The sequence below is a fragment of the Cupressus sempervirens genome, chromosome 1 (assembly GCF_028749045.1).
Source record: "Cupressus sempervirens isolate cs-2001-9-10 chromosome 1, ASM2874904v1, whole genome shotgun sequence".
Taxonomy (NCBI): Eukaryota; Viridiplantae; Streptophyta; class Pinopsida; order Cupressales; family Cupressaceae; genus Cupressus; species Cupressus sempervirens.
The window spans coordinates 268,542,413-268,565,580 of NC_143118.1; positions in this window are offsets into that span (position 1 = coordinate 268,542,413).

A 23,168-nucleotide genomic window follows, 5' to 3' on the forward strand; every position below is an offset into this window, starting at 1 on the left:
ATTTATACAAAGACTATTAAGTCTACCTTGTTAAAGGATTTACAAAACTGATTCACCTATTAGGATGAAATAGTGGATCTACTTACAACTTGATTGCTGATTATATCCTTGAAGTACAAATCACCTCTTGTGACTGATGAATCTTTACTGCTCCTTGTAGATCTTGATGAATACTCTGCTCTGCTATTGATTCACTTTTATTCTTCTTAAAACATTACATGTCCATTCCTTAACATACTCATTTATTACAAATGATATAATACATTACATATATACCATTCCAATAATTACAATTGCAAATTTGGCCAAAAAACAAGTAAACAAAATATTATTGAGTCGGCCAAACAATAGAAAACTCAAGTTCTTCAAGCTGACTTGGTAACCTTTTGATACTCAACATCCACTGTATTACTCGACATCATCATGCACTCGGTAGAAGTATAATCTTAGTCCATACTAATCACACAATGTATCTTGGAATTTGGTAACCATTGGAGACTCGGTAGATATAGTATCACTTAGCAAAAACTAAATCCTTTGTTTACCTTATTCTCACTCGATAAACACTATACTTCCATCACTTGGTAAACACTAGCTTCCATCACACAAACTAATGACTTGGTAGACACTATGAAGATCAGTGGACATTGTATGCTTGGTAGATACTGTTGGACTACACACTCACTTGGCAGCTTCAAGAATGCTTTGTATGAACTACTTAAGTGATGAACCTGCAAGATAACCACTAAATGCTCGGTATACACTATAGACTGAGTGATGAACTCAGTAATCATTCATAAGTATTGTCACTAATGAAAAATACAATATAATGCCAACAATCTCCCCCTTTTGCATTAGTGACAAAAAACTTATGAGCCAAACATTGTGTACACTAACATACTAGATTTGATTTTTCAAAATTGATCTTTGTAAACCTGTTGTATATACATTTCTTACATATCTTTACATATCTTCCCCATACATATGGCATGGTATATACATAGCTTATCATTGTACATATATCAATATATTCTCTCTTATTTTCTCCATTGTCTCTTACTACCTCTTTGACTCTTACTATCTCTTACTCACAATAATCTCCCCCTTTTTGACAATAATTCCAAAGCTAATCATACTTATACAGAGACACCAAAATGTGAGAAAAAATTAGAACGTCCCTTAAGAATAAGAGCCAATGTCTTATCCCAGCTCTCTTGCAAAATTTTACAGCTGGAGAGCCACTTGAACTTCTGCAGAAAGTTCAATCGTATGATCTAGAATAGAAAAATTGTTATCATGGATCAATGTTTTTGAATAAGCAATGTGCTCCTACATTATGTCCATGATAGGAAGGATCATGTTCTAGATGTCTAATGGTGTAGATCAGATCCTTGCTTCCTCTCTCAATAGTTCTACTTGCATATCTAATAGGAATTAGATCTTTATGTGATGTGCGGAGCTTGAACTAGGATCAAGCTGCAACTTTTGATTACTAACCTTCAGATCTTCATCAATTTTATTCAATTTTACCTTTATTAATTTTGTGTACTCAGTAACATCACATAGCTTGGGAAAAAAGGATGTTACATTTGTAAAAGAATTTTCAAGATTGCTCAAAATTAAAGACAGCTCAACCTACTTTATTGCAATGTGCTAAGCAATTAGCTCAAGCACTTTATTATCAAATTTCTTCTCTGCCTTTTTTATAAGCTTCTCTTGACCAAAAGTGTCCTCATTGAAATTTTGTACGAACTCTTCTAATTGTAAAAAAATGTGTTGAGATGAATCAACATCAACACTTATTACCTTAGTAATTATATTTTTAGCACTTACAATTATAGTGAATTCTTTATCTCTCTCATCTCTAAGTTTTTTTTGCCTTGCTCTTTGCTCTAAATGATGATTGACCAGTCTCATTTCATCAACTGTGGTAGTATCCAGATCTATCTAAGGTATAATAATTTCCTTGTCCAAGTCTATATCCTCATCAATTGCCTTGCCTATAAGAAAAAGTTTTAGTGGAGTCTTTGGTTTTACTTCAGTGCTTATAATAGTTGATGAAGTTGGACTAGTAGAAAAAACTTGAATTGAGCTAACTAGAGGAAAATTGAGAGAGGTGCTAACTGTATCCAAAATTGATGTACTTCTCAAAAATGAAGTATCAATAGGTAATGTACCAACTAGAATATTTACAACTAAAGTACTAACTAGAACAAAAATTGATGTAGTTGAAGCTATGGATGAAAAAACTATAGAAAAAATTGGAAAACTTATTGTACAAGCTGCAACAGATGACTCAGGAGCTATTAAAGAGGGTTGTAGCTGAATAGATGAAGTCATTGATACTTTCATTGAAGATACTTGCAACTGGGAGATGATAGGTGATGATTGAGTTATTGATGTGGCAATTGTGCTCATAGTCTCACTTGCGCAAGCTATCCCCATTGTAGATGTAACAGTCTTTGGTGGAGAGTGAGGAAGGGATGCAATAACTTCTACTACAATTTTTAATGGATCTTCTTCATCCTTCCCTTCCTCTTTAGCTTCATCATCATCCTTTAGTGCTTGATAGTCCTCAAAACCAAAAGTGGCACATGGAGCATTATCTCCTTCATCATTGTCACTATCATTATTATCATCTTTGATTTCTATAGGATCATTACTGGGCTTTTGTAGATGATAAATGTTCTTCCACATGTTTGTTGCATCTCTTACAACATGCTCAATGTCTTTAATTAAAATCAAACATGTGTGAAATCTAATCATCATTTTACCTTCGTTGTTCTTCATTGTTGCCTTTATTTCTACTTTAGTAAGACTCAGTAGAAGATCCTTCAAGGATTGCTCATATATGTGCTTCTCCATTTGGGTGGCTGACTTCCACCTTCGTTGCAATCTTACCAACAACTCTTTAGAGATTTTAGGGGCAAGCTGGTTTGAGGAGTATTTCCATTTTCCCATCTTATTAAGTACTAGTTCCTCAATCTACATTTTCTCTACATCAGTCCTTGTTTCAAATTTCAATGCCTTGAAATTTGTGATGCTAGCTCCCTCTTCCAATTGTTTCAATCTTTCTTGGAAGGTAATTTGGGGCTTGTTGAATACTACTTCACCTTTGTTCTTACCTTTTTCTTGCCTTGTGAAAATAGCTATGGAGGCTTTAGGTGGCTTGGTAATGATTACCTTGTCCTTCTTTTTGACTGGATCCATGTCCTTCTCTAATTCTTCCTCTATATCTTCTAGTTCCTACACCTCTTCTTCATTCTCACCTTTTCCTTTAGTAATCATTAGGGGCTCGATAGTAGTTTTTAACTTGGCAACCTTTCTCTTTCCTTTATTAATTGCTTGAGGAAGTTTGATTTCAAGCTCAATTTTTGCCTTTGCCTCATCATATGTCCCAAAAATTTGTTGCTTTGGATCTACTGGCTTGTTCACCAGTGCTTCAATAATATCCCTAGTTTCATCAATATTCACCTCATAAGGAAGAGGTTTCACCCATGCAACACGGGGCCTGACTACCTAAATGTATACTTTATCACAATCAACCATAAAGCATACATCATCTTTGTAGTCTTCAACCAATTTTGGTGGAATTCAAAACCTATTATTCATCCTTTCCTTGAAATCTTCAAAATAATTATCCATGATGCTATCAAAGTTTACACCCATTTCTACTACAAACTCACTTATTTGATATAGAATGGGAATATCTTTTCTCCACACAATAGTTCCTTTGGATGGAAAGAATTTATGTACATAGAAGAAAAGACATGTCAACAAAGAACCAAATTTGCAAGGGTTGTTCTTTGAAGTCCTAATGCTGTCCATATTCTTGTTCAATTGTATTAACAATAATTTTGACAGATCAAATTCTAGATTTTTCTTCACAACCTTGAATGCCAAATCCATAGCCTCATAGGGCACACTATTCAAATGACTCGAGCTATAAATCTTGTGAGCAATGACATGAATGCAAAACCTTAATTCAACATTAGAAATAGTGCTAAACTTCAAACCTCTACTGTCCCATTCAGCTAGGGTTTTCTTCTGAAGTTTGTCCCAACCTAGGGTTTTGGTAGTTTTTCCTTTACTTACCATGGGGAGACCATTAATCCTATGAATCATCTTCTTGGTGATTAATACTAGCTGCTCTAACCATAGTTGATCATTGTGCACATGACTAAGGATGTACCTAATCCACTTAATCTGGAAATTTCTTGGCATATGCGAGATATGGGTTAATCCTTTGGTCTCTAGATGCTTATGCTCAAGTTTCAAAGAGCCATAAACACTCATTTCTCCTAGGGCATTATCAATTTCTATGTTTTCAATCTCTTGAATAGAACATCTGAAATGAGTATGAATATCATTGATAAGAAGTACCTTTGGTGGAGTTTGTGATTGAGCTCCATTGGGGTCAAGTGATTTCTACAATTGCTAGAACTAGCTTGAAATTTGGTGCCTTCCACTCCACACCTTTAACTAGCATATCTGAACCTCTTTTTGCCTTGGTGATGCTGCTACTCTTAGATGCCATTGATGCTCGGTAAAAGATAGAAAATTTTTTTTGAACAAATTTGTCACTAGAAAATTGGCTTGAGTGCACCTAAAAATCTCTTAGCTTTAAAATTGTGGTGAAGAATGAAATAAAATTCTACCTTTTTGATGAAAATTTTGTCATTAATGCTTGGTACAAAAGTAGCTAAGATGAAATAGTGCTTGATAGGCTATCATTCATTTGCTTGCTCAATAGAAACTTGCAACTCAATGATCAAACAAAACTTTTGTTACTCCCGACCTAGCTCGGTTGAGTCTGTGACTGACCTTGCTTGGTATGACCTAATTTCTTGTGACCCTTCGTATCTGAAATACTGATTGGATCTTTTGCTTTCTTTCATTTGGAATTGCTCTGGATATAGCTTGATGATATAGTTCTAGATCCTCTTTTATGAATCTAATTGGAAATGGTGGAAAAACCCATTTCTTGAGTGACATGACCATCATTTGAACTATTCTGCTTGGTAGATTTAGGAATCCACTATTATATCTATTTTTGAATGTTTTCATCTTTAGCTTTCTTTTCATCTTTAATTCTTCCTATATTCATTCAATTCTTGGCTATATGACCAAGTTTAGTGCATGTATAACATCTTACTATTGTATCTCTTTTTTTCAAGTGATGCCTTGAGTAGTCTTTGCCAATGTGTCCATATTCTCCACAATAATGGCATCTGCACCAGGTATTGTAATCCCATCCAAAGATTGCCTTAACAAGTTGTTCAGTTGGATTGAATGATTTTGATTTGCATTGGAATTCCTTGTGACCATGCTTCTTGCATTTGTGACATTTGCCTTCAAATTTTGGTTTTTCCTTGCATTCATTAGCTTTGTGACCATGTTGATTGCAGTTGTAGCATTTTCCATTAAATTTTTCTTTTCCATTACTCCAACATTTGTTTGATATATGATCTAACTTACCATAGTGATTGCAAGTAGGTTTTTGATTCCTTTGAGCACCTGGTTTGGAAGATTCACCTTCTTCATTATATCGAAGTCCTACTTTACCCTTCTATCTGTGAAGATTCTGCTCATTTTGCTGGTTTAATTGATTCATATCTTCTTGAGACTTCATCATTCTTTCCATGATTTTATTTGTAGAATTTAGGTCATTTTCCAATCTTTCACCAAATTTTTTTTCAATGATTAAATCAATCCTTAGGCTTTCATTTTCAGATCTTAGATTCATGATTTCTTCATTTGCATTGGATAGTTGATTGATAAGACTTTAATTTGCATTGATCCTTTCATTTGTCTCATTTTTAGATTTGTTTCTTTGTTCCAAGATTTCACAAAGCCTAATTGATTGGATTTCTTGTTCTCTTTCAAGTTTTCTTACTTCTTCCTATAGAGCCCCATTATTTGTTAGGAGTTCCTTGATTGCCTCATTTGTTTCATTTGAGTTGCTTGATGGTAAAAGTTCTTCAATATTTTCTTCAACATATTGATGGTCATTCATTTTTCTTGCAAGTTCCTTCCTTCTCTTCAAGGATTGAGAAAGATGCTCCTTTGCTTCTTTGGGTTGAGCCATGGCCATTTCCAGATCTAGCTTTTCATTTTCAATTGCTTTGTCAAGTCTGAATATCACCATTTGTCCTTTAGATCTTTGCTCAAGCTGTCAAACATTGTCTTGAGCACCACAATGCTTTGATACCAATTGTTGGAAATAATCAAGACCAGCTAGGTTACTGAGAGGGAAGGGGTGAATCGGTAACCTCAAAAACTTTAAATCAATTCAATACTTCATCCATGCATCATTCATTCATCTAATCTACTGTATGCATGCGAAAGATAAACATTTACAACACATGAACATAGAATTTTGGTGACCCAGAAACCTTCCAAATAGAAAGTAAAAACGGGGTGGGGATGATACCCACAAAACTTTGTTATTGTAGTATGAAGTTAGCCTGTTAGGGCTTACATTGATCACTTCTAATGATCTTCCCTATTAAGAGAAATTTGGACAGCTAGATCCACCTTGTTAGAGGATTTACAAACATACAATGAAGTATGCACTCTACTAGGAGATTTATACAAAGATTGTGAAGTCTACCTTGTTAAAGGATTTACAAAACTGATTCACCTATTAGGATGAAATAGTGGATCTACTTACAACTTGATTTCTGACTAGATGCTTAAAGTACATATCACCTTTTGTGATTGATGAATCTTTACTACTCCTTGTAGACCTTGCTAAATACTTTGCTCTACTACTGATTCACTTTTATTTTATTTTAAACATTACATGTCCATTCCTTAACATAATCATTTATTGCAAATGATATAATACATTACATATATACCATTCCAATAATTACAATTGAAGGGTCAGCCAAAACACAAGTGAACAAAATATTACTGAGTTGGCCAAATAGTAGAAACCTCAGGTTCTTCAAGCTAACTTGGTAACCTTCTAATACTCAACATCCACTACATTACTCAGCATCATCATGCACTTGGTGGAAGTAGAAGCTCGGTGAACACTATATGCTCGGTAGATACTGCTGGACTGCACACTCACTTGGAAACTTCAGGAATGCTTGGTATGAACTACTTAAGTGATGAACCTACAAGGTAACCACTAAATGCTTGGTATAAACTATAGACTAAGTGATGAACACGATAATCATTTAGAATCAAATAAGTGTTGCCACTAATGAAAAATACAATATAATGCCAGCAATGTTCACTAAAAATTGAATCTGAGAAACAACATCAATGTCTTGGCCACACAGTCTAAGTATGGTCAGGGTACAAAATAAAAATAAAAAAGGAAAATGGTGTTAAGAATAAAATATTCTACAAATTCTAAGAAAGGTAATCTTATAAGCACTACAAATAAGCTTATCCAATAACAACATAATTTCTTCATTGAAGAATCAAATGGTGACATATTAGCTACATGAAGAAAATATGCATAATATTACCTAAGATTTCAAATGAAAAGTGATAACCCATTAAGAACCCTCAGGACTGATTTTCTTATTTGGTCAAATAAGAGATTGATAAAAAACTTTTGTGAGGATTCTCCATGAATGGACCAAAAGGGTGAAAGATTTTTTCCAAGTTTTTAGAAGCTTTTTATAGATTGCATTCTGAGATGTCAAAGAAAATGGATACGTTGAACACACACTAAACTTGGAGATTCAATATTTTGAGTTTTTTTTACTACAAAGTGACTGAAAATACATTTGGAGTATTAGGGATTAAGTTCATGTTTGACACATCTTAGAAGAATGTTTGTCGATGAAGAAATGCCTTTATCATTTATACCCTTTTGTTAGGGCTATTTGTTGTCATTTCACAATGCACACCTCATTTCTCCTAGAAATGGGGACCTCCTAGTATATTTGTTTAGCTTTCTGGATCCCTATTCTAGGGTTTGAGTATTTTTAAGGTTCTTCTTGGTGTTTTCTAGGTCTCTACCTAAAAATTCATTTTTCCAGGAACTAGAGATTCTAAGGAGGAAAAATCAAAATTTTATGGATGGGTAAACTAGCACACTTAGCACACCTAGTGCACCCTTCAAGGTGTGCTAGTGCACTAAATCCACTAGTGGGGAATACTTTCCTTTGAAAGTGCACACCTGTGCACATGTGCATGTGTGCACCTTGAAAGGTGCACTCCATCCTAGGCCTATAAAGCCTAGGACCCTACCCTCTTTCCTCATTTCATTTCCTTCCTCCATATTTATGCGGGCACACCAATATACTTTGTAAGGTCTACTAGATCTTCAGTTCCTACAATTGATTCACACAAAAAAATTTTAAAAAAAACAAGGCAGAGGTGTGTACCTTGTGCACCTTCCAAGGTGTGCAACGTGCACACCTTTTTTGGGTGAACTCAACAAACAAAAAACTTTAATAAAAAAAATAGAAAAAACCTCAGCTGAACTTCATGCAAGATAAAGGTGCACATTTGTGCACCTATCTAAGTTGTACACATGTACACCTTTATAAAGGAAAAGTATTCCTTGAAGTATTTTAAGGGTGCGCACTTAGGGCACCCCACAAGGTGTGCTATGTGCACACCCTTTTTTCAATAGTTTGCACATATCAAGGGTGCACACCTAGAGCACCCCTAAAGGTGAGCTAGATTCATACCTTTAGTGTTTGAGGTGTGCTATAAGAGAAAGATACACCTAGTGCACCTTCAAGGTGCACAAGTGACCAAAATTTGTCCAATAGGAGATAGAAAAGGGTTTTTTGGTGTTTTATTCTAGTTTTTAGGTGTTAAGGTTTATGGGTCATGTTTTTGGTTTATTTAATTTGATTTTTATTTCCTTATAGAAAAATGAATTTTTTTATTAGATAGATAAAGTGACTTCATACTCATCATCCCTTGCTTCAAAGATGGCTCTAAAACTAGTGGTCTTCAAATTATAAGGTGTTTCAGCAAAGTCACACTTCCAAGATGCATATTTAGAGGTCAGGGACACTGAGCTAGGTCATATTGACTAGAATGCATCCATGGTCCTATGAAAAAAGCCAAATGAAAGGCCCCTTATGGTATCTACACTTATCAGATCAGGACTAGTAAATGTAGCATTACACCTAGTTTTAGTACAGTCTTTGGAGTTGATCATGGCATTAGCAAAGAACTATGTTTTAGAGGAAAGGGTTGTAAAAAGAATAATTAGAGAGATTGTCCTAAGAACATTGAGAAAGTATTTCATCTTCCAAGGGAAGATCAATATATAAGATTGACATATCATCAAACAAAAAGGTGGTATTGAGAGCATAGAGAGGAAGCATAAAAAATTATCCAATCTTTGTATATCATTGATAAGACTCCTCTTGGGAATAAAGAAGGAAAAGTAGATTTGATAAGGGGCTATATGAAAAATGATAGTGGACATTCTATAGTGCCCCTAAGTAAAGTCATGGGATTACTAGCACCAAGACACTTGAATATATAGATGATACACTTTATTGAGACCATCAAAACAACAAAGATGCCAATTAATTGGGCTTCTAGTGAGAACTTAGATGAACAACTGGTGGTGGTCAAGAACAACCAAAGATTCTATATGACATCCTATTTGGTGTACCTATTAGCTACAAGTGAAATAGATTATCCAGGAGTGTTCAAAAAGATAAACTTGCAAGATTCAAATGCATGGCCTTATGTGGTATACCCCTAGTTGGTAAGGAAAAAGCTTTTAGAACATAGTAAGGAATAAAAAATACTAAATGGTGCCTTCATTTTTGCAATTAGCTAGTTCATTGAAGGAGATTATGTGAAAATGATGTCAAAAGAGGTAATGAAAATTATTACAAAAATTGACACCTATTACATCCAATTTAAAAAATCACCTATTTAAGGGTAGTGGGTATGACTGTTAATCCAAAGAATCTCTCTAGGTAAATGTGTGATAGATGCATATTGCTAGAGATCACATGACAAATCTTGTTTGAATATGAAAGAGTGAGGAAGCAACATAAGAATACCTGGGTATGGCCCATCTATATAGTATCATTCAGTGTTAAATAGAAGTAGGATATTGCAACTTTTGAGTTTGAGTGGGTTTAGTATCCTTTGGAGGATTATAATTCGCCTTGTCCCAATTTTTATACTATTGGTAGAGTTTAGTACATCTGAAGGAAACAATTCCAACATGAAGATGTCATAGAGGAACATTAGATGAATGCAATGAATGACTATGAAATTTGAATAAAGGATTATTGTAGGATGAATCTCTATTTCATAGGCAATGCTTTAAAAATGAAGGTCCCATTGTAGATCATGTAGGAGGAAATTGAAGAGGTCTTATATACCTTGTATAACACAAATAAGATATTTGATTGTCCTATAATGAATGCAGAGATTGAAAGAGAAGAGAATACAGATATCAATCATAGGGTGAGGCATATCATCTAATTAACCAAGGATTAGATCTTGAGAGAATATTCAACCTAGAATTGATTCCACAAACCATAGTTTTCCAAGCTACACCCCACATAGTGAAAGGTAGAGGAGTGAAGGTGATAGTGCCAATATTCATAGCTCAATCTCCAGTAAGGCTAAACATAGTGCATAAACTTGATAAAGAATTTGGATACTTCAGGGCATAGAAGGGTAAAAATAAAAGGAAAATAACTTCCCCTCAACAAGATGAGATTTAAGAAGAGCTAACTCAAGCACCAGAACACCAACAAGTAGAGAATGTACAAGGGGCAAAAAATGTAGAACTCATCTAGACTCATCATAATCCACTAGTGCGACCATTAGAACAAGGAAAAGGAGGTAAAGTAGAAGAACATGAAGTGTCTCTCCCAAAACAAGAGGAAGAAGCCTCCCTATTGACTCCCAAGAGAAGAAAGATGAAAACTCCAATTAAAAGGACAAGGAGACAAAAAGTGATAAGTAAGGTTGTTCTATTTCCATCAATCCCAAAAGTTATTCTAGAAGAAGAAGAAGAGGATGCTGGAGTTGAAGAAGACAACCTTCACTTGAGTCAAAGGACTCATATTGCTAGGGCTATAGATGTAGAGTAGAGAAGAAGCTCCACTATAACACCACCATCTATTCCTACATAACCTATTTAGGCTACAACTTTGGGGGATGAATTAAAAAAATGAATTGATGAGCAAGAGGATCAAGGGGTGATGTCTTTAAGATGTTAGATTTTGATTTTATTCTAGTAGGCACTAAGTTGTATTTGAAAAGATAAGGGATACCCCAAGAAATTAACCTCCGTAAGAGGATTGGATTCAATTGTCACCTCAGTCACCAAGACCTTTAATTTCTCAACCATCATCAAGTCATGATTTATCTTGATTGGATAAAGGTTTAGTTACTCCTCTCCCTCCAAGTAATGAAGAATAGGTGCAAGCTAAACAAGAAGAAGAGCCACAACAAATACCCACAAATGAAATATTAGAGGAGGGAAAAAAATATAAAGAACCTCAATAGACTTCCCAAGATACAAAGGTGAGGACTATGGACTCAACATACATAGAAATGCTTGATGTGAGTCTATCACAAAATGATAAGACTCTGGAGAAGAGTGATAAGGGAAAAGGCCTAGTGGTACAAGCTCCTTCTTCATCTAAGGATAGATCTTTGGTGGAAGATACTCCAAGATGGTTGAGAAAAGAGGTGCTGCTTAGAGACAAAAGGTAGTTGTATTGTGTTGAGGAAGAAGGAATAGGAGAATTATTTGAAGTTTTCAAGAAACTTGAGCCACCTATAGGTGATGCACAAACATTGGCCTTTGTTACAAGTGATCAAAATTAGGAAATGTTTTCTTGTGTTGCTATCCATCCTTTGTTGAGATTATGGGTGTTGCACACATTACCTAATAATGTTATACTATACTATTTTATTTTATTATGTAATTTTACACCTAGATGGATGTGCAACATGTAAAAATTCCCATGGGATATACTTTATGAGTTGTATTGTAACATTGTGATAATATTTGATGTGATTATTTAATATTGGAGAAAAGAAGTAAATTCCAATATTAAATGTGGGGTCAAGGGGTTAGGTAGCACATGGTTTATGTAATATCACATGGTGTTTTGTGAGACTTGCTACTAATAAGCAACCACAAGGGTAGTTGTTGGTGTTAGACAAGAGAGATGAAAAGGGGGCAAAAGGGAAAGAGTCAAGTAGGACAAGGCTTGACAAGTTAGCCAAGGGAGAATTTGTGAAGGTTGGAAGCATGGCACGGGATGTGTGGATTCATGCTTGTTCACATAGATTTCTTGGTGTTGGCTATGGATTTGAAGGCTTCCATGGTTGTATTGCAATGGTGTTTTTGCTTAATAGTACATGGTGATGGATGCTTTTGGAGGCTAGTCTTTTCCCTTAATGAGGATTTCCTAGGGTATATCTTGTGTCACATTTTTGTGGGTATGTTGTCTACTATCTTGCATGTGGATTTTAGTTGCATATTTATTCTAAACCTATTATGGGTTATGTGGAAATGGTTATATTATTTGTTGCAAGTTTCTTTACAAGTAGTATCAAAGCTATGGTTTTATTATTGTAACCTTAGATTGAATCCATGGGAATGCATGAGAGAGTAAAAGAAAGGACAAGATATATGAGTTGTTTATTATAGATTGGAGGGTTTTGGGTTTACTATTATGATGGGCTATTGATAGATTTTAAGCATGTCAAATTGTTGGACAGAAGGATATTTTAGATGTTTTATTTAGATGAGGGTTTTAAGGGGAGCTTGCCAAATGACCTCTTGGGTAAAAACTAACCTTACCATTGGATCTAGGTTGACGTTTCCATAAATTTGGATATATAATATATCCTAGTTTGGCCATGTTTAGAAAAAATGAAAGACTTTTTTAGTTTCACCCTGTGATGGTTGGTTGTCAAATTTAATCACATCAGAATTTTCATCACATAAAAAATTTCAGAGTGAAAAAGGTAAAAAGAGTGTCTTAGTAAAATGGCCATAAATTTCTCTTAGAATATCATATTTTTGACTTCTTATAGGTGTTGGGAAGATAATTTAGAGCACTACAACTTGGTGTAGGTTTGATTCTATGATTTGGATATTTTGTCAAGTTTTAAGAGCCTAAAAGTTAGATGTTTATTTTGAGCATAAATTAGAGCCTTACATGGCTATATAGAGTCAGATTTTGGACTTGGAGTAGTCAATAGAAATCTCTTGGAGTGATCTACACATTATGCTAGATTTGGTGTAGGTTTGGCATGGTCTTTTAGTGACATATTCATCTGAATAGTTTATGATATATATTGAATATAATAACATTGTGATTTTATGAAATTGTATATTTTGGAGATTTAGATTTGATGTCATTGTAAAATAAATTCATATTTTAGATTGGACTCATGATGATATGGTTATTATTATTTGGTCTAGAAATGTACGATGACTTGTTCGGTGTACAAGTTGTGTAGTGTTGTAGATGGTCTATACTTACAACTTATATTTATAGCTTGGATATGGATTTTGTTTTCCCATTAATCTTTTATTATTGATGCATATTTAGATTTGTGTCTTGGATTTGGGATGTTTATGCTCTAAGTCACATGATTTTCTAATTTTCCTTCATGTAGAAGGGATGAGATGTTGTTATGAGGTATAGTCATGGTGGAGGATTATGGTTGACTATTTTATGCTGACAGGTTAGACACATTGAGAGTCAAAGGCTCTAGTTATGGATGAGATCATGGTTTCATAGATTTTGGCATGACATGACTGGATATGTAGGTACATCCTTTATGTTCATTAGTTTCAATTTCTAATTTGGTTATGGTGGTATATCTTCTTGGTTGAGGATCATGGTTATTTTATTTCTTTTGAGGAGCACATGATGTGCACATTGAATTCCTTAATGGTTTGACACCTTGGTTGATTCTCATGGTTAGAGGATGGTTTTTCATTATGATATCATGGATAGCTTAGATACATGCTTTAGTGGGAGCTTGTGATAGTGATGAGGTGATAGTGTAGGATTAGTTCCTTGTTTGGTTTGTATCTTCTTAGTTTGGCTTGGTACTAAAACTTTGGTTATGTGAGTGTAGTCCTAGAGGATCTTCATATAGGAGATGGATTTTATGATGCTATAGGTGACTCGATATCATGGTTGAGTGGGATTTGTTGGCATTGATATATTTATTGAGTGTTTGTAGATGATGGAGGTTTGTCTTAGATCCTATTGTTGTAGAAACATCTTTGACATTTGCATGGTACACTTGTTATCTTCATGGTGTGTGAAGATGGTTATCTTCATGATGTGTGGAGATGGTTCTTCATGGTATATGGAGATGGTTTTTTCTTCTTCATGGTATGTGGAGATGGTTGCATCTTGAGGATTTACAAGGTTCTTGGTAAAGGTGTGGTTTATGCTTTCATTTGACATGTTATCCTTGGTGTGAGAATGGTTTCATTTTATTTCATGGTGTACTCTTCATATAGGTTTAGACTATTGACATGTTATAGTATTTCCATATGGAGCATGTTATCTCTTTGGTTGAGATGCTTAGCTCATGTTGTCATGTTTATGCTCCTTGGAACTTTGACATTGTTCTTGGTTTAGTTTCTTGGTATTGAGTACATTGATCACAAGCTAGATATCTCATGATATTGTTATATTGCATTCAGAGTTGGCATGGATTGATTGGTTATAGGTGCTCATGGATACATAGAGATGGTGGTGATGTTGATTTCTCTTGGATTAGAGAAGTATTTATTGGGACAATTTTTTAGTTTTAGCTAGAATTTCAAGGGGAATTCACCTAATATAGACTTGAGAGGAGATTTTTCTTAGTTGAGTCTTGCTTGGAGACTTAGATATCTTGATGAGCATTCTCATTCCCTACTCTTGGTATACTCAATAGTTTTTTATTTGAGAGGTATAGCCCATTGTTTCCCTTAGGTACATTATTTTTATGCTTTTCTTTCATGGATATGGATCTTGAACTATGGTACATAAGTTAGTTCTTGAGGGTTCATTTTAGAGATGGTTTAGCATTGGTTATATCCATTTGCATATGTTTTTATGTTGGTTTTGGGAATGGTTTTATAATAGGCATATTCCTTGGATTATAAATGGTTTATGAGTTTGATCTTCTTATGAGAGACTTACATCCATGATTAGTTATATGCTATGGTTTGAGTGTTTTTGAGGCTTCCTAGTTGGGGTTTTATGGACAACATCATACTTGCATAGTTTAAATCTAGAGCTGTGTGTATAAGGACATGATATAGGTTATGATTTACATGGTTTCTCTTAGGTCTTGATTATCTTCCTGAATGCTCAATATTTTCTTACATTTGATTTGAGACTAGTTAGAGATCATGATCACTAGTTTGTGCTCATTCATGTCCTATGAGGGATGATATGGTTATTCCTTTATCTCTTTCCTCTATTGGTTCTAGAGATCTTGGAAGATTATTGGAGTTTTTTATGAGAGTTGTTCTTGCAAGGTATTGGTTTATGTGTTGTAGATGTCCTTGAGACTACATGGATTCACTTCTTTGAGATATTGTGAGCGGAATGGTTATAGAAGTGACATTATCTTTTGAAATGGGATCTTCTTGGTATATATGTGGAAAGTATTACTCTTGAGGCTTATGATTACAAGTTATAGATTGGATATGTTGATGATGTGAGATTCACTTGGTATATCTTTTAGACGTATGGATAGTTAGATGGGTTTGACAACTATGGATACATGTGATTACCTTTGGATCAATTCTTTTTGTGCTTGGCATTTTTAGTTGGTACATGATTTTGTTATCTTCTAATGCAACATGTTGAGTGGCTTTCTCTTTGGATGGCTTCTATGTATGTTCGGTGGTAGTGGCATAATAGGTGAGATCATTCATGTTTGAGATGCTAGATACTTTGATTTTTTTGTGAGTACCAGGATGGAGTGCATGGTGTACTTTAATCCATGATTGTGGATGTGCTGGGAGGGATTATCCTTTATTCATTTATGTGGCTATAGATTAACCCTATGCAATTTATACAATAACAAGGAAATTGTTGAGATCATGGGTGTTGCACACATTGCATAATATTGTTATATTGTATTATTTTATTTTAATATGTAATTTTACACCTAGATGGACATGCAACTTGTAAAGATTCCCATGGGATATACTTGATGAGTTGTATTGTAAAATTATGATGATATTTGATGTAATTATTTAATATTGAGGAAAAGAATTAATATCCAATATTAAATTTGGGGTCAAGGGGTTTGGTAGCACATGGTTTATGTAATACCACTTGGTCATTTTGTGGGACTTGCTACTATATAAGTATCCATAAGGGTAGTTGTTGGTGTGAAAAGAGTCAAGTGGGATAAGGCTTTTAGCCAAGGGAGCATTTTTGAAGGTTGGAAGCATGACATGGGATGTGTGGATTCATGCTTGTTCACATAGATTGCTTGGTGGTGGTGATGGATTTGAAGGCTTCCATAGTTGTATTGCAATGATATTTTTGCTAAATAGTACATGGTGATGGAAGGTTTTGGAAGCTAGATTTTTCCCTCAATAAGGGTTTCCTAGGGTATATCTTGTATGACATTTTTGTGGGTATGTTTTATATACTCTTGCATGTGGATTTTAGTTGGATATTCATTTCAGATCTATTATGGGTTATGTGGAAATGGTTATATTATTTTTTCCAATTTTTGTTACATCCTCTACATGTAGATATTGAGGATTTGACTCCAAAAGATTATCAAATCAAGGAGGTATTGCATGAAAAATCCATTATGGATACTGCCAAATTGATGGTTACTATGGGAATCAAAGAAGTATTTAAGCACTTGGAACAACATGAGTTTGAATTGTTAAACCTTTGGAAGTAGAATGAAATCCTAAGAGGTTATTTGAACAAAGTAGTTGATCCATTGGATCTTGAAAATCCTAAAGAGACTCTAAATGTAACACTTGATAAGAGGTATAGGGAAACTACACAAATAGATTTATTTTTTGAAGGTTTGTTAGCAATAGTGGTAATGTTATGAAGAGAAAGGTGTGTAGATCATACAAGGAAGTCTTAAATTTCTACAATACAATACATGTAGAATAGTGTAGATAAGTTGGTTTCTTAACTAAATTAGGATTTTGGGTTAATGGATGAAGTACATACTCAGGGTAAAGATCTACAAGAGTTACAATCAATAAAGAGTTAGAGGTATTGGATGTTGATGGATGTATATATTGTAGATGAGTTAAATAAGATAATTGATTGGATAGAGAAGATTGTGGATGGTAATAAAGTAATGGAAACACTATACAAATATATTCATTGTAGAGCTGTAAAACTAGTTCTTAAAAGAATATGTAGACACTCAAAAATGGTTTGCATCTATGACTTCATCACTTCTTCATACTAATTTGCCCCATTGTCTCATTCTACTAACTTTGATCTTTTGGCCAGATTGACCATATTTTGTCATTTGTATCCCCTTTCATATCAATTTCATAGCAACTTGGAATCATATCAAATCAACTCAAAATCATATCAAATCAACTCGGGATCATATCAAATCAACTCAGAATCACCCCAAATCAACTCAAAATCACTCAAAATTAGTCCTAATCAACCCAAAACATATCAAACATCTCAAATCAATCATCATTTATCTTCTCCTAGGCATTGTTGTGGCTTTTAGTGCCTTGGAAACCTATCAACTTATCAAGCTTATCAATCTGACCTTAGTACTGTCATGGCTCTCAGTGCTAGGTCAAAATATCATTCATGTCATTCAATATTTGACATTGTTGAGGATTTCAATGTCATATCATGGCATCATCAACCATTTTAATAATAGTGACAATGTTCGTCAGTGTTATTATGATCAAACTTTATCAATCAATTTCAATCCTGTAGCATTTACAATGTCGGTTAAATGTTACATATCAATTTATTCATGTCATGTGTCCTTGGCATGTTATCAATTTCAATATATCAATTAATTTGACCATGGTTTTGGTCTACCTTTTCATCATCTTATTCGATATCCATCATCGTCACATTTTCATCAAAGGATACGGTCGCATTCATTTAATCAATTTGGCCAATCATCTGCTAATTTTATCTATAGGATTAAATAACCCATGATTTAATCCTATTCATTCTAATTATTCTTCCTAATTATCATCCTCAATTAATTAATTTTATTAATTAATCGATTCATTATCTGCAAACCATGGAAATTCTCAATTTCCTAAGTTCCATTTTCCATCATTAAATCCATTTTCTACTAATTCTTATTTTGTGGAATAAGAGGATTTTTAATTTAAATGTTCCATAAAATATTGCATCATTATGACACTTGGATGTGACACCTCGTGGATCCTCCTTTGACACTTGGCTGAGATTTGTCATAATCAAATATTATTACCTCTTACGCATGTCCCTATTTGGCTTATTCATCATAGATTCTTGGCTTTAAGTGGGTTGAGGAATCTTATGATGTGTCATAGATTCTCTTCCAAATTTGACTTGCATGTGTCATAAAATCTCACTTTTGGCATATTCTATCATATGCATCATAGGAATATCTTGCCACATCACATGTCTATGGGTGACAAATCCAATGCTCTCACCTTGCATGAAAATTATAAAATGGACACCCTTCCTCTCATTTCAGATCTAGAATGCTTAAGTCTTGAGTCCTTGAATCTTTGAGTTTTTGAGTCTCTATTAATTTGCATTTTGCATTCTTGCTCCCACAATAAAATTGTAATTCAAGTATTCTCATGGCTTTATCCCTATCATAGGCTTTTGCTTCAATCTTGTGTGCACTATAGGCAAATTGGAGCTACAATCATTTGGAGAAGAAAGAAGGACATGGGAGCTACAAACGGAAAAGGGAGTTGTTGGTTATGTTTGCTTTCTTTTGATTAGTTTGGCTTTCATGGTAGAGTAGTGGGTGCTAATACATGTTGATTGAGTTTGTGATTTGCTCATTGTGTGTTATGCTTCTAACCCATTTTCTGGTCCTACAGAATATAATGAAGAATAAAAGCATTCAAAACAATAGATTTAACTCACATATATGATTATATGAAAGAGAATTAAATTACCAAAGTAGCCTAAGAATGTGAAAACCTCTTAAATAAAGAAATCTTCCCTTTGATGCATAGATGTGTTCATAAGATGGGATGTGTGCTTAATGACGTTGCTTAATCTTCAATGGAGGATATGATTCAAAATAGATTTGTGGATGGATTTTTCCATTATGATGGTATTTTGATAGTCCTTAGTCTCTCAAAATAGCATTATAACATTAGCATAGAAGTGGATTATATTTGTGAGGGGAGAGGGTTTCATTTATAGGCCAAGAGGTAGTGAGATGGAGGGTTAAGATGTAAGGAAGGGGAATTGGTTAAGGAGGGTTAGGATGTAAGGAGAAGAGAGCACATGGATTGTTCTTCTTCAAAGCTCTATCCTTGTGACAAGTGTCACAAAGGGATTGGATAGGAAAGATGATCAAGATAGTTGGTTAGAGGAAGTTATAAGGGAAGAAAAAGGGGGGATGAGTGTGGAAAATAGGTGTAAAAAGTCTTTAAAGAGATTTTAAGGCTCTTGAATAGGAATGCAAGACTTTAAGGGTGGAACTTTGACTTTAGTATGGTTTAATAATTTCTTAACCCTTGGTTAAATTTGTGCACATGCTCAAGGAAGGGACTAGGCTTAGCTTAGGATGAGATTAAGAGGCAAGTGGTTTGGGTAGGTCAAGTCTTTATTTGAATATATTAAAAGAGGATGTTAAGTATTTGTTTGAATATTAAAATGGAGGATAAAGTCTTTGTTTGAATATTAAAATGGTTGGTGGGTGGAAGTTTTGACTTTAAAATGGAGGATGAAGTCTTTGTTTGTATATTAAAATGGGAGGTGGGTGGAAGTCTTGACTTTAAAATGGAGGATGAAGTCTTTGTTTTTATATTAAAATTGGAGGTGGGTGGAAGTCTTGAATTTGGCTTGGGTTAGGAATTCTTAACCTAGGATTAAGGTTGTGTACATGGTTAGAGTGAGGATTAGGCTTGGATTAGAGGGGGATTAGGGGGCAAGTGGCTTAGATTTGATGGGATGGGTTAGTTAGGTGGCTTAAGGTTTAAGGAAGCTTTTAGGATTTTAGATATTTTATTAAATGACTTATTTAATAAAATGGGGATATAAAATTAAATTGAATAGATTTGAGGATTTATTCAATTTAATAGAGGAGTAGGGATTTAATTGATAAATTGATTTTGGGTGATCTTTTAATTTTATGAATTGGACTATAGTTAATTAAATTAACTAATTAACTAGGGGATGAAAATAGATTAATTAAATATTAAATACTTAAATAATGATGCATTAGGAGATGGCTAAATAGGATTACTTAAGTGATGTAATCAGATTTAGGTGTCTACATTCATAAGCTGAAGGATCAAGCCCAAGAGCAAATTTTGGAAGCAAAGAGACATTACATTGATTCTTGCTTGGACATTTGTAAAGATGATTCAAGGGATAAACATATGAATGTACAAGCAATTTTTGAAGAATTTTAGAAGACTTTTGAAGAATCTTCCATTGATGAAGATATTAAATAGGCATTTAAGACTGAAGAGGCATTGCTAGAATTGGATGTGAAATTGGGAGATTTTATAGAGACTTACTTAGAGGTGGGAAAATATAGGCAAAAAGTAAAGGATAAATATGATGATTTAGATTTTTTAGATGCAACCCAAATGATAGAGATTATAGAGAAATTAAAGAGAAAATACCCAAACATAGCTCTGGTATGAAGGGGAACAAAACTTAGAAGCTAGAATTTTAGCTTTGACACTTGGTAAAATTTTACATTTTTTGGACCTCTCTTCCAAGGTGTGCTTCTCCCAAGGTGTGCAAGGTGTGCAAGGTATGCTTCTCCCAAGTTACACTTCTTTAAAGGTACACTAGAAGTCTTTGAAGAAAACATAGGCGAGTTGAGAATTAACTGCCAGTTCCAAATTTAGAGTTTTCCATGTGTTGGCTCCTGATTTAATAGTTTTGAGAACAACCAAGAAACCAGAAAATGCATCTAAGGCTAGCAAATTCCTATGAAGGATACACCTTCCTGTAGTCTTGGGCCAACTATAAGGCATAACTCCTTCTTCACTTCAGGCTTTGCCAGACCTAGGCAGGTTAACCTTGAGGTTTTGAGATATGGTACCAGTGCAATTAAACATAAATCTGAACCTAATAATAGTAGGTGAAACCCCTTTTATCTTCTAATACTTATGCAATGAAATATGAATGAAATAGCTACATATCATAACCTATGAAACCATAAGCTAAGGGAGGGTTAATTACTTTCAGCCCACTACAAAACATGCGATACTAAATTGATTTTGATTAATAATGTTGAATTCAATAAAACCCCTAATATGCAGCAGCATGAACAATTGATCCTAGAAACAATCAGTGCCTTATCTATTGGGCAATTCTATGAATTAATAACATACATATAGATACCCGATACTTATTCATATATTCAGATATATGATCTATCCATTCACCTTGTAAATAAACATCCATGTTCAATCTCAATCTCATTCTTACATGCTATCCCCCTTAATAAACTTGCAATCCTACTGATTTCTTTGAAGCATTTACATAACCCCTTGAGTTATAGGAAACAATGAAACAACATACAACCTTAAGGGACTACAAATATGACTTAGGCTCTTTGTTCAAAGATCATAAAACATTGAAAATTCACTGAGACAGGAGATGAGAATCAAAATGAAACTAATTAAATTCTTGCTCATTTGTAATCATTTTCTTGAAACAATAAAATCAAATGCATGAAATCAAAACATTAAAATACCTAACATATTGGAACTAGTTGTATTTATCTTCCTATTGTTGTTCATACAAGAGAGATTTTCTAGAAGAAATATGGTATCATAGTATGGGAACACCTCATAACTAGATCCAAAACATGGTATCATAGCAATGACTAGTTTTTCCCCAAAGACTAGAACCAACCTAACAATGAGGAAAAGAAAAGAAGATATAGGAGAAGAGTGAATTCTCAAATCTGATTTACATTTGACATCTGTCCACTTGGAAAACCTTCTTACAAGGCTACAAAAATCTCTGTAATCTCTCCCCTCAAATGGTGAATCAAATCCTCATCATTTGGCCTCCCAAATGCAAAATATCTCACATATTTTAGTTGAAAAGATAACTAAATTTGATGCTTGATCTTGAACTAAAAACCACAGCAAAAATTAGTTAAATGACTTCAAAAATGAATATAATCTTTTCAAACTTGTTTTTTCCACACTCAGGCTTCAATAAGCCTTTATATCTACCTCTAAATTGATTTTGACATCCCATGATGAATTTTGCCCCTTTTATTGAGAATGGCCTAAAAATTACAAATCTACTTATAACTCGTACCGATGAATTGTTGTGCAAAATCTAACCTCATATTCAAAAAATTCATCTTCTCCTAGTTTTGACAATATATTATAGTGCCTATTTTGGACAAAAAATTCCCCCTATTAGTAGTTTGAAAAATAGGCTCCTGGACTATGAATAGGGATTAAAAAATGAAATTTAAAAAAAAAAATTATATAGTTAAAACTATATAAAAACTTTTAACTATTCAAATCTTTTATTTGAAATTATCAGGCATTGAAATCTTTGAATTTCATTTTATTTTCAATTCTCCTTATCCCTCCATTCCTATGATGCCACATATCAATACTATTTGTTGTGTAAAACTTGAAATACTTTTAATTAATTAATATATTAATATTAATTAATTTTTTAATTCCTCTTTCATGTAGCACTGGGGAAGCAATCAATCTTCTTTACATTCTTATGCTTAGGCCCACATAAATATTTTATTAATATTTCATTGCACTCCACAGCATCAGGCCCTTTCAAATTTCCATTTACGACCATATGCCTATGTGCCTTTATGTCCTCATGCCTCATGGTGAACATAAGCCTAAGACTCTTGAAATTTTTTTTATGCTCTTATGGGTGGCTTAATGTTTTAATATTTCCTTTTACACCCATACAAACACCAATGTAACACTAGAAGCTTTTATTTTCAAACATACACTCTTATGTTGAATCCTTCTCTCCCGCATAAGAACATAACAATCA